This window comes from Nannospalax galili, unplaced genomic scaffold (genome assembly GCF_000622305.1).
Source record: "Nannospalax galili isolate Female #2095 unplaced genomic scaffold, S.galili_v1.0 scaffold2068, whole genome shotgun sequence".
NCBI classification, from domain to species: Eukaryota; Metazoa; Chordata; class Mammalia; order Rodentia; family Spalacidae; genus Nannospalax; species Nannospalax galili.
The window spans coordinates 257799-266776 of record NW_008357994.1 but is presented as its reverse complement, the minus strand read 5'-3'; the positions used below and the strand labels follow the sequence as shown (position 1 = coordinate 266776).

General features: G+C 42.1%; 1 pseudogene; it reads left to right on the top strand.

Moving 5' to 3' along the window:
- The first annotated feature begins 5429 nt into the window (after window positions 1-5429).
- Window positions 5430-7170, top strand: LOC103752300 (annotated as a pseudogene).
- The last annotated feature ends 1808 nt before the right edge of the window (window positions 7171-8978 follow it).

Here is an 8978-nt window from a genome sequence, read left to right as displayed (position 1 = left end):
AATATCCCTTCAAAGAGATATCCAAGAGATATCCAAAAGTACAAAGGCTACTGCCACAGCCCTTGATTACCTCCCAGAACTTGAACTTAAGTCTCCATTCCTGAAGGCAGGGAATACTTTGGACATGGAACTTGAAGCAAAGGAGCTGGAACTTACCTGGAAGCCTCCTCCCTGAAGGCTAGCTCTCATAGTTTTGGAAGGACATTATGCAAGCCGCTAAGGAAAAACATCAGTCAATAGTCCAACCAAAGCTTTAAGGCCTAAAAATCACCACAATGATTGGAACAGTAATCTACATTGGGACAGTAGTGGCATTTTTATCTTGGGAATAATCAATAGTTACCTAATTGGACTTAAAGCCTGCTCAACAGGAGAGAACTCATGTGTCTTACTGTAACAGACAAAGACACATGGCTGGAGAGGTCATAGATCTGAGAGAAAACTGTAAGGCTGTGACATCCCTAGACAAATGTAGTTTCTTACTATATGCTAAATATGGATCCTTATAGCAACACACAAATAATGCCAGTCATCAAAGAAGTTTCTTTTGCAAAAGACAGAGACTATTACAGAGTTCCACAACTGGTCACACACAGAGAATAAATGTCTGTGAAATCTCCAACCCTAAGTGACACATCTACAATGGAACCTCTACACCCTTAGCTCATGGAACATACTGGAACAAGGAGTAAAGAGAATACTAATGCATCTCTCAACTCCCATCTATGAAACTCCCTCATGCAACAGAAGGAAACGAACACAAAAGGCCTCAAATGGACAAAATGAAAACAGTAAGAGTTCACAGAGTCTCCTATATTAAACTTCACCCACTCAAGGCTTAGGTATCATTGTTGAAGAGAGGCAGAAAGATCATAAGAGCCAGATAAGGAGATGCATGACCACATGGAAACAGAGTCTAGTACACTCCTTGGACCTTGCTATGATGAATCTACAGCAATGGTGTCAGTATGCACAAGATTCATTCTAATTCAGCATAGAGCTAGGTAACTAGGCAGGCCTCAATCTTCGTTGAAGAATTATTGACAGGTGATTACTACTGGGTGAGGGAGAGCTGATCTTCTTTAAGAGAGTGACTATAAATGGGCTGACTACTTATCAGTGGATGAACTTTCACTGAGGAACATCTGGGTACATTAAATTGACTCTATAGGCCTTAATATAAATGATATAATGTATGAAATCCAGTGGGGGGAGAGCTTATGGGGGAGGGGGTATAAAGATGACTAAAATATATTAATATAAAAAAATTCAACAAAAATGTACAAAAGTAATAAGTATGATAAATTACATTTAAAACAATAAATAGAAAAATAAACTGATAATTAATAATATATAGACACATTATCAAAAGTCACATACAGAGTCAATGTAGTTCCAGATCTGTCCTGCCTGGCTCAAAAAGTCATCTAAGATATATTTATTTTGGTTTTGAATGAGTGAGTTTATTCAATATATTGCAAACAAAAATGTTATAATCTAGGGTTTTCATCAGATTTGTGTTCTCTACCAATTAAAGATTTAAAAGAAAAAAATTAAAAGGCAGGAAAAACCTCAAGCCCAGAAGACAACAAACATTACAAAAAGTGAAGAAACGTGTACACAAATACAAATACACACACATGCACACACACACACACACACACACACACAGAATATCTCTCCACTAGAAAAGAATATTTGGAAACCCAAATCCAAAGCCCTCTGGGAGGGCATTGGTCTTTTAGGCATTCTATATGGTATAGGATAGGAACCCTCCTCTAAGTTTGAATTAGAGGAGACTGCTGATAAGCCCACAGCTTCAAAGTGAGAAATATCCAGGACAGGCCTTGCACTTCTCTGGACCAGTCTGAAGAATTCATCCAGAAAAAGAATCCTTCAGGTGGAAGGATAAGGCCCCAGGCCTTTGTCTCTCATGATACATAAGCCAGAAGTTTACATCTTTGTTACTTACATGTGGCCCCCTTTCCTATCTGTCTGCCTATCAAGGACGTGCATGACTCCAAGTGCCTCAAAAGTAAAAGAACAAATAATAAGTAGCAGATTAGCATTTAGAAGTATCATAGAGATATCAAAACATCAGCAAATTAGGAATTTATAGCATTCATCTTAGAGGGTTGCAGTAGCCTGTTGAGAGAGCCAGCAAAGGTAACATCCATTCAGGGATTTACCACCAGGAGAAGTTGATTGGAGAAGTTGAAGCATTCAATCAGAGTTCCAAGTTGAGCTTATTCTCTGTGAATAATCTTCCATGACTGAATGTCATACTTCCTGCCCCATTGCAGACAGTAGTATATCATGCTATAAACAAGAGTAACCTCTGTTGGAAGTGGTCTACATTCTAGCTGTTTGCAAGAACCCAATCTTTCTACTCCAGTGTTCTCTTCTCTTGCTTCCTGTTTACAGACCTTGGATTGCCAACCCATTTTTAGGTAAACATATTTGGGTCTGAAATTGGAGGGGGGTTCTGCTTCTAGAGTTAACTTATCAGTGAGCTCAAAAAACACTTGACAATTTACCAATATAACGCACATTGTACCATTAAAATTCCAGTATCGTTATTTGCAGGAATAGAAACAAATTCCTAAAATCCATACAGAATCACTAAACCACAAATAAACAAAGTGCTCATGAGTCAAAGGAGCAATGCTGGAAGTGTTATGTCTGATGTCAAATTATACCACAAAGCAATGGTAGCAAAAAGAGCGTAGTACTACCACAAAAGCAGACAAATTGAATAGAATAGAGGACCTATAAATAAACCACAAAGACTCTCCTCTGATTAGTGACACAAACATGTTAAAAAGTTATGCTGGAGTCTCTTAGTCCTTAAAACTTGACCAGGTGTGACCTTTCTGTGTGCATCACACTCCATTATATAAGGAAATTTTACTGGTGAGTGTTGAGGGAGGATTAGTTTTATTTCTACCTCTGCTCCCCATTGTATTCCATGAGTAGAGGTTCAACTGTAGATGTGTCACTTAGTACTTGGCATCTCTCAGGCACATATTCTCTGTGTGTATCTGAGCAATTGTGGAATTCTGCAGTAGCCTCCATATGTTGCAAGAAGGAACTTCTTTGATGAGTGGTGTACAGTATGCTTGTCTGTAAATATACGGATCCATATTTAGCATATGGTAAGACATTTCATTGGTCTAGAGATGTGAAAGACACAGGGTTTTCTCTAGGACCATAGTCCTTCCATGTGTATTTGGCTGAGTTTACAGTACCACTTATGAGTTCACTCACATTGAGAGGGCTTTAAGTCCAATTAGACAGATAATGATTGCTTCCACCACCCCCCCAACAGTGCCACTACTGCACCAATAGTGACAATTTGCTGTGTGGGTATTTATAGTTATTAGGATTTAGGGCTGGGTTGGACTATTGATTTTTTTCCCTTGGCAGTTTGCATAACATAATCTAGCATTATGATAGCTAAACTTCAGGTAGAAAGACTCTAGATCAGTTCCCACTCCATTGCTCTATGTTCTGTATCTGAAGCATGTCCTATCTTCAGCTGTAGGATCTCATCTGTTAGTTCTTAGAGATAACCAAGAGCTTTGGGAAAAGCCTGTGTTATTTTGGGAATCTCCTGGACCATTCTCACCAATCATTCAAAGGGAGTTTCTTTTGTCTGGTACTGTGTTCCTTGTCAAGCAGCTCCCGGGTATACATATGCACTAATGTTTAGACACTGTATGGACAGTTCTCACGGTGCTTTGAGGGCATCATATTTCCCTCGGTGTTTCCTAAGCCCCTGAGATTCATTCATCTCTGCTCTTGTTCCTCTTATCTGGTCTCCCTCTTCTCTCCCCACTCTCAGTGCTCCCATTATCCCTACCCTCCCCCCAATAGCACCTGCCTGTCACCATACCCTCACTCCTGACTTCCCTCCCCTCAACACACACACACACACACACACCTTGGCCCCTTGCATAAGAGACTGCACAGTGTTTATCCTTGGATGGAAATCCTATATGGAACCTCACCCACCAACCACTCAGGGACCACTGTGGAAGAGGGTGCAGAAAGATTGTAAAAGTCATGGAGCAGAGGACCCATAATAACTCAATTAAACAAGAGCCCAGAGGGGAAGAGAGAAATGGGTAGAGGGCTGACTCAGAACTGGTGAAGACTGATTGATGCTCCATGAGGGAGAGTATGTCTTACATACACTCTCTAGATGGATTGACTAGACTCCAGTGGAGGAATTTACACTTAAGTATATGTGGGTACAAATACTTGAATGGCTGGGATTTAATGTGAATGGTGGAATACATGAGGTCGGGTGAGGGGTTGAGGGATGATGGTTGGGGGGAAAGGGCCTAAGTTTGATTAAGAACTGTTGTATAAAACTACAGAAGCTCCAAAAAAAATTTTTTTTTGTCTTTTTGAATCAGGGTTTCCCTGTAGCCCCAGCTGTCCTGGAATCACTATGTAGACCAGGCTGGCCTTGAACTCACAGAGATCTGCCTGCCTCTGCCTCCCGAGTGCTGGGATTAAAGGCGTGCGCCACCACCCCTGGCTCAATAAATTTTTTAAATGAATAAAGTCTTTAAAATTCCATATTGAAACCTAAAATGCGCGCGCACACACACACACACACACACAATATGAAAATCTAAAAACTAGCTTCTTATGATATCAGAATGCCTGCTTTTGAATTTATGCCACCAAGACAAGTAGAAAGATATTTGCATAAACCTTGACTGTGAAAGTGGGAAAAGTAAATTTTAAAAATCCGGATCGGGAGGGTACACTTTGCTCAAGAGACAGTGAGCCTGCGCAGTCAATGAGCTTGTGCAGTGGCTGCCCTGACTTAGCACATGCACAGTGCATCCTCAACTGTCCCAGAGACATTTAACTCTCGAAAAATCTGGAAGATTCTGGCCTCGGGCTTCAGTTCTTACTCTATGGCAACCAACCAGCCCATAGCCATGGCCAGCAATGTTGGGCTCAAGGCGGAGACCGTGCAAGTGGTTCAGGACTCGGCCAAGGGCCCGCAGTGCCAAGTCATCAAGGCCAAGTGCACCTCTACCAGGGATGACCACATGCTGCCAGCTGCTGCCACTGCTGCAACCGCTGTCGTCGCTGCTGCCCTCGCCTTTGCAGCTGCCCTCACCTTCGCCACCACCGTCATCGCCACTGCCTCCTTTGCTGACGCCATTGCCTTTGCTGCTGCTGCTGTCATCTTTGCTGACACCGCCTTCACGACTGTGGCCTTCGCCTCCACCATCGCCTTCGCTGTTTTTGCCCTCTCTGCCTCCACCACCTTCGCTGCCGCCATCGCCTTTACTGCCACCACCACTGCCTTCACCGCCATCACCTGCTGCCACCGCCAGCAACTTCGCCGCCACTGATACGGCTGCTGAGCTGCAGTCTTCCTACAGATATCAAGTCTGTCCATGATGTTCCTGCACCTGATGAGATGCAAGACCATAGACCCCGGGCACCTGGTCAACGACCAGATTGATAAACCCTGTCAAAGGGCGGCCCCCCTCCTGTGTGCAGTGTGGATGGAGGTGGGCAAGGTCCGCTAGGCTGGCTTGCTGAACTTGAGGAACATTCACTCCGATCAGGATGGACACCCCACCTCTCTGTTGGGGGTTGTGGTGGATGTGCCCGAGGGGTTCCTGGGGCAGGGGCTGAGTGCTTCTTGTGGAATGGCTTATGCTGGCAAGTACTTGGACAAGCCAGCAACCATGTGTTCTGCCTCTTTGGTATGGCCATTGCTTAGAAGGCTCAGCCTGGGAAGCCTTGGCCTTTGCTTCCAACTGCGATTTGAAAAATCTTATGACAAACTTAGACGTGAATCGCCTGGGACAAAGTGGCAGCTGCACCCCTAGAATACTACCTGGACATCTAGGAGATGTGCTGCCAGGACTTTGGGTAGAATACTTACTGGATGAGCATGATTTGGAGGTGCTGTGCCAGGCCTTCTGGGAAGCCACCCAAATCCAGAACAGGCCTACTGCTGTCAAGACCTTTAAGGGTCAAGGTACCCTGAATGTTGACGATGCAGAAAATTGACATGGAAAGCCTATGCCAAATGACAGAGTGGATGTTCTTGTCAAATTCATTGAGAGTCAGCTCCAGACCAACAGAAATCCCACTCCAAAGTCCTCCATTGAAGACTCGCCTCAGGTCAGCATCACTACTATCAAAATAATCTCGCCTCCCCAATTACAAATTGGGTGACAATATAGCTACTCCGGAAGCTTAAGGTTTGGCTCTGACTAAACTGGGTGCTAAACTGGGCCACACTCACTGGAGAGTTACTGTTCTTGATGGGGACACAAAGAATTCTACTTTTTGTGAGCTATTCAAGAAAGAACACCCTGAGCAATTCCTATAGTGATTAATTGCCAAGCAAAGCCGGTGAGATTGGCACTGTGCTCTGCCACATGTGGTCGAACCACTGTTTCTGTTAGCACCTTTGCTGCCTTCTTGACCTGAAACTTTGACAATATTCCAATGGGAGCTTTCTCTCAAACCAAGATCAGCCTTACTGGTTCCCACTGCGGGGTGTCTGTCAGAGAAGATGGACCTTCCCCAACCACCCTGGAGGATCTAGCCATGTTGAGAAACATCCCCAACTGCACTGTTTTCTATCAGTAGAGATATTGCCAATGCCATCTCAACAGAGCATGCTTTTCATTTGGCAACTAACACCAAAAGAATGTGCATCATTGGGACCAGCTGACTCCAGACTGCAGTTATTTATAATTCACAAGAAAAATATGAGATTGGAAAGGCCAAGGTGATTCACCATGCTGCCGACATCAAGGTCGCAGTTATTGAAGCTGGAGTTACTCTACATGAAGCCTTAATAGCTGCTAAGGAGCTTTCTCAACAAGGTATTTCTATTCGTGTCTTTGACTCCTTCACTATTAAACCTCTGGATGCTGCCACCAACGTCTTCGGTGCAAAAACAGGTGGTCAAATTGTCACAGTGGAAGATCACTACCAAGAGGGTAGTGTGTTCAGAGAAGCTGTGTGTTCAGCCCTCTCAGAGAGCCTGCTATCCTTGTTCATCAGCTTGCAGTCATAGAAGTGCCTGGAAGAGGGAAACCCAGTGAATTGCTGGATATGTTTGGTATCAGTGCCAGGCATATTATAGCAGCTGTGAAATGTACCTTAAGGAAATAAAATAGCTCATTTCCTAGTAAGATAAGGGGTTTAGCCATGATCTTAAACACTGATATGTTTATATTAAATTTATATTTGTTAAAAAATAAACATCCTTTATACAGTTCTGTTTTTAAAACATAGTCTTATAACACCCTCATTTCCAGTGAAAAATTCAAGGTTATACCATGATAGATGTCACTCTTGTTTTTCAGTTGCTAAGGTGAATTATACAATTTTAAGTTTTGAAGTAGAAAAACAACCACTTGATTACACAGTTTTCTCATAAGTCTATACTTAACCAACTGGGTGGGGATAATACAGAAATAACTGTTGCTTAAGTGTTGTTTCTTATAAATTAGAAGATGTGATTTTTACCTGTAGATATTATTAGTACAGGTTTTGGAACACGTGTGAGCTTCATGTAATGGCATTGATGTGTTATGTTTTCCCTTCTTGGTTTTCTACTTGTAGTTACCTTGGAATGCCTTCTGCAGTTCATCTCTATGCAGGTTAGTGGCTAGAAAGGACAGTGAAAACTTTCTTGATTACCATGCAGCTAGCCAACTGTTGTATAAAGAAATGGAGTTATAGCCAGTTCTAGTCTGTGCCTTATATATCAGTACATCATTTTGTGAAAACATTGGAATTTGGGGCTTTTCTTTTATAAACAAACTAGATTGTTAATAAAGCATTTTAAAGCAAGCTGTTTTAAGATAAAGTTATGCTGAAAAAAAATCAACTTGTTTTTGTCTTTTTAAGACAGGGTCTCCCTGTAGACCCAACTGGTCTGGAACTCACTATATACACCAGGTTGGCCTTGAACTCACAGAGATCCACCTGCCTCTCCCTCCGGAGTGCTGGGACTAAAGGCGTACATGTTGGGTAGATGTCATCTGAAAAGCTAGAACTGAACGGGGGCAGGCCTAGAGAAAGATGCTGAGAGATGCTGAGAAATGCTGAGGGTGCTCTGGGGTAAAAAGGGGAGGGGTAGCAGCTGTTTTGGACACAGAGACTGGAGCCGTGAACCTCAGGGTGGCAAGGATCTCAAAGCTTCGCCAAAATATAGAAAATGGGACATGGGACTTTGTAAGTCACCCTTTCCTGGATGTCATAAACTATGCAAAACCCAAATAGAAGTATTCTGTTGGTTTTGTCAGCCCTGGGACTTCAAAGGGTCCCTGTGTGAGTTTCGCAGGGAGGAGGAGGGTAATTTGGAGAAACAGTGCACCACCACCACCACCACCACCATGCCTAGCTGAAAAATCAATTAAATCAAATTGTTCTGGGAAAACCAGATAGCCACATATACAGGATTGAAACTAAATCACAATATATTATTTCATACAAAGTTGGTGAAACATTTTATGTATGACCTGAAGCTTTGAAACTACCTAGAGTAAAACATGGACAAAGCAATTTAGAAATTTAATATAGAGGAAAAGACAAGGACTGTCTGAATAGGACATGAATAGTTCAGGAAATTACAAACAGAATTCATTCAAATATAAAAGTTTTACACAGCAAAGGAAATTATGGCTAGAGAAGAGAGAACTCACAGTAAAAGCTGTTTTTCTGCCAAGGAGTAAGGTATAGAAATATAAAGACTATAAATATGTGGAGAATGAATACCCCAGTCTATATATGAGAAAATTAACTAAATATATAATTTTCCAAAGTGCAAGTATATGTGTCACATAAATAGAAAACAAAATGTTCAAAATATGTCACACTCAGAAAAGTAAAAATCAAAACTATAGTGAGATTTCATCTCACAAAGCCAGAATAGCTATTATCAAAGATGTAAGGAAAAACAGTAACATTCCTAT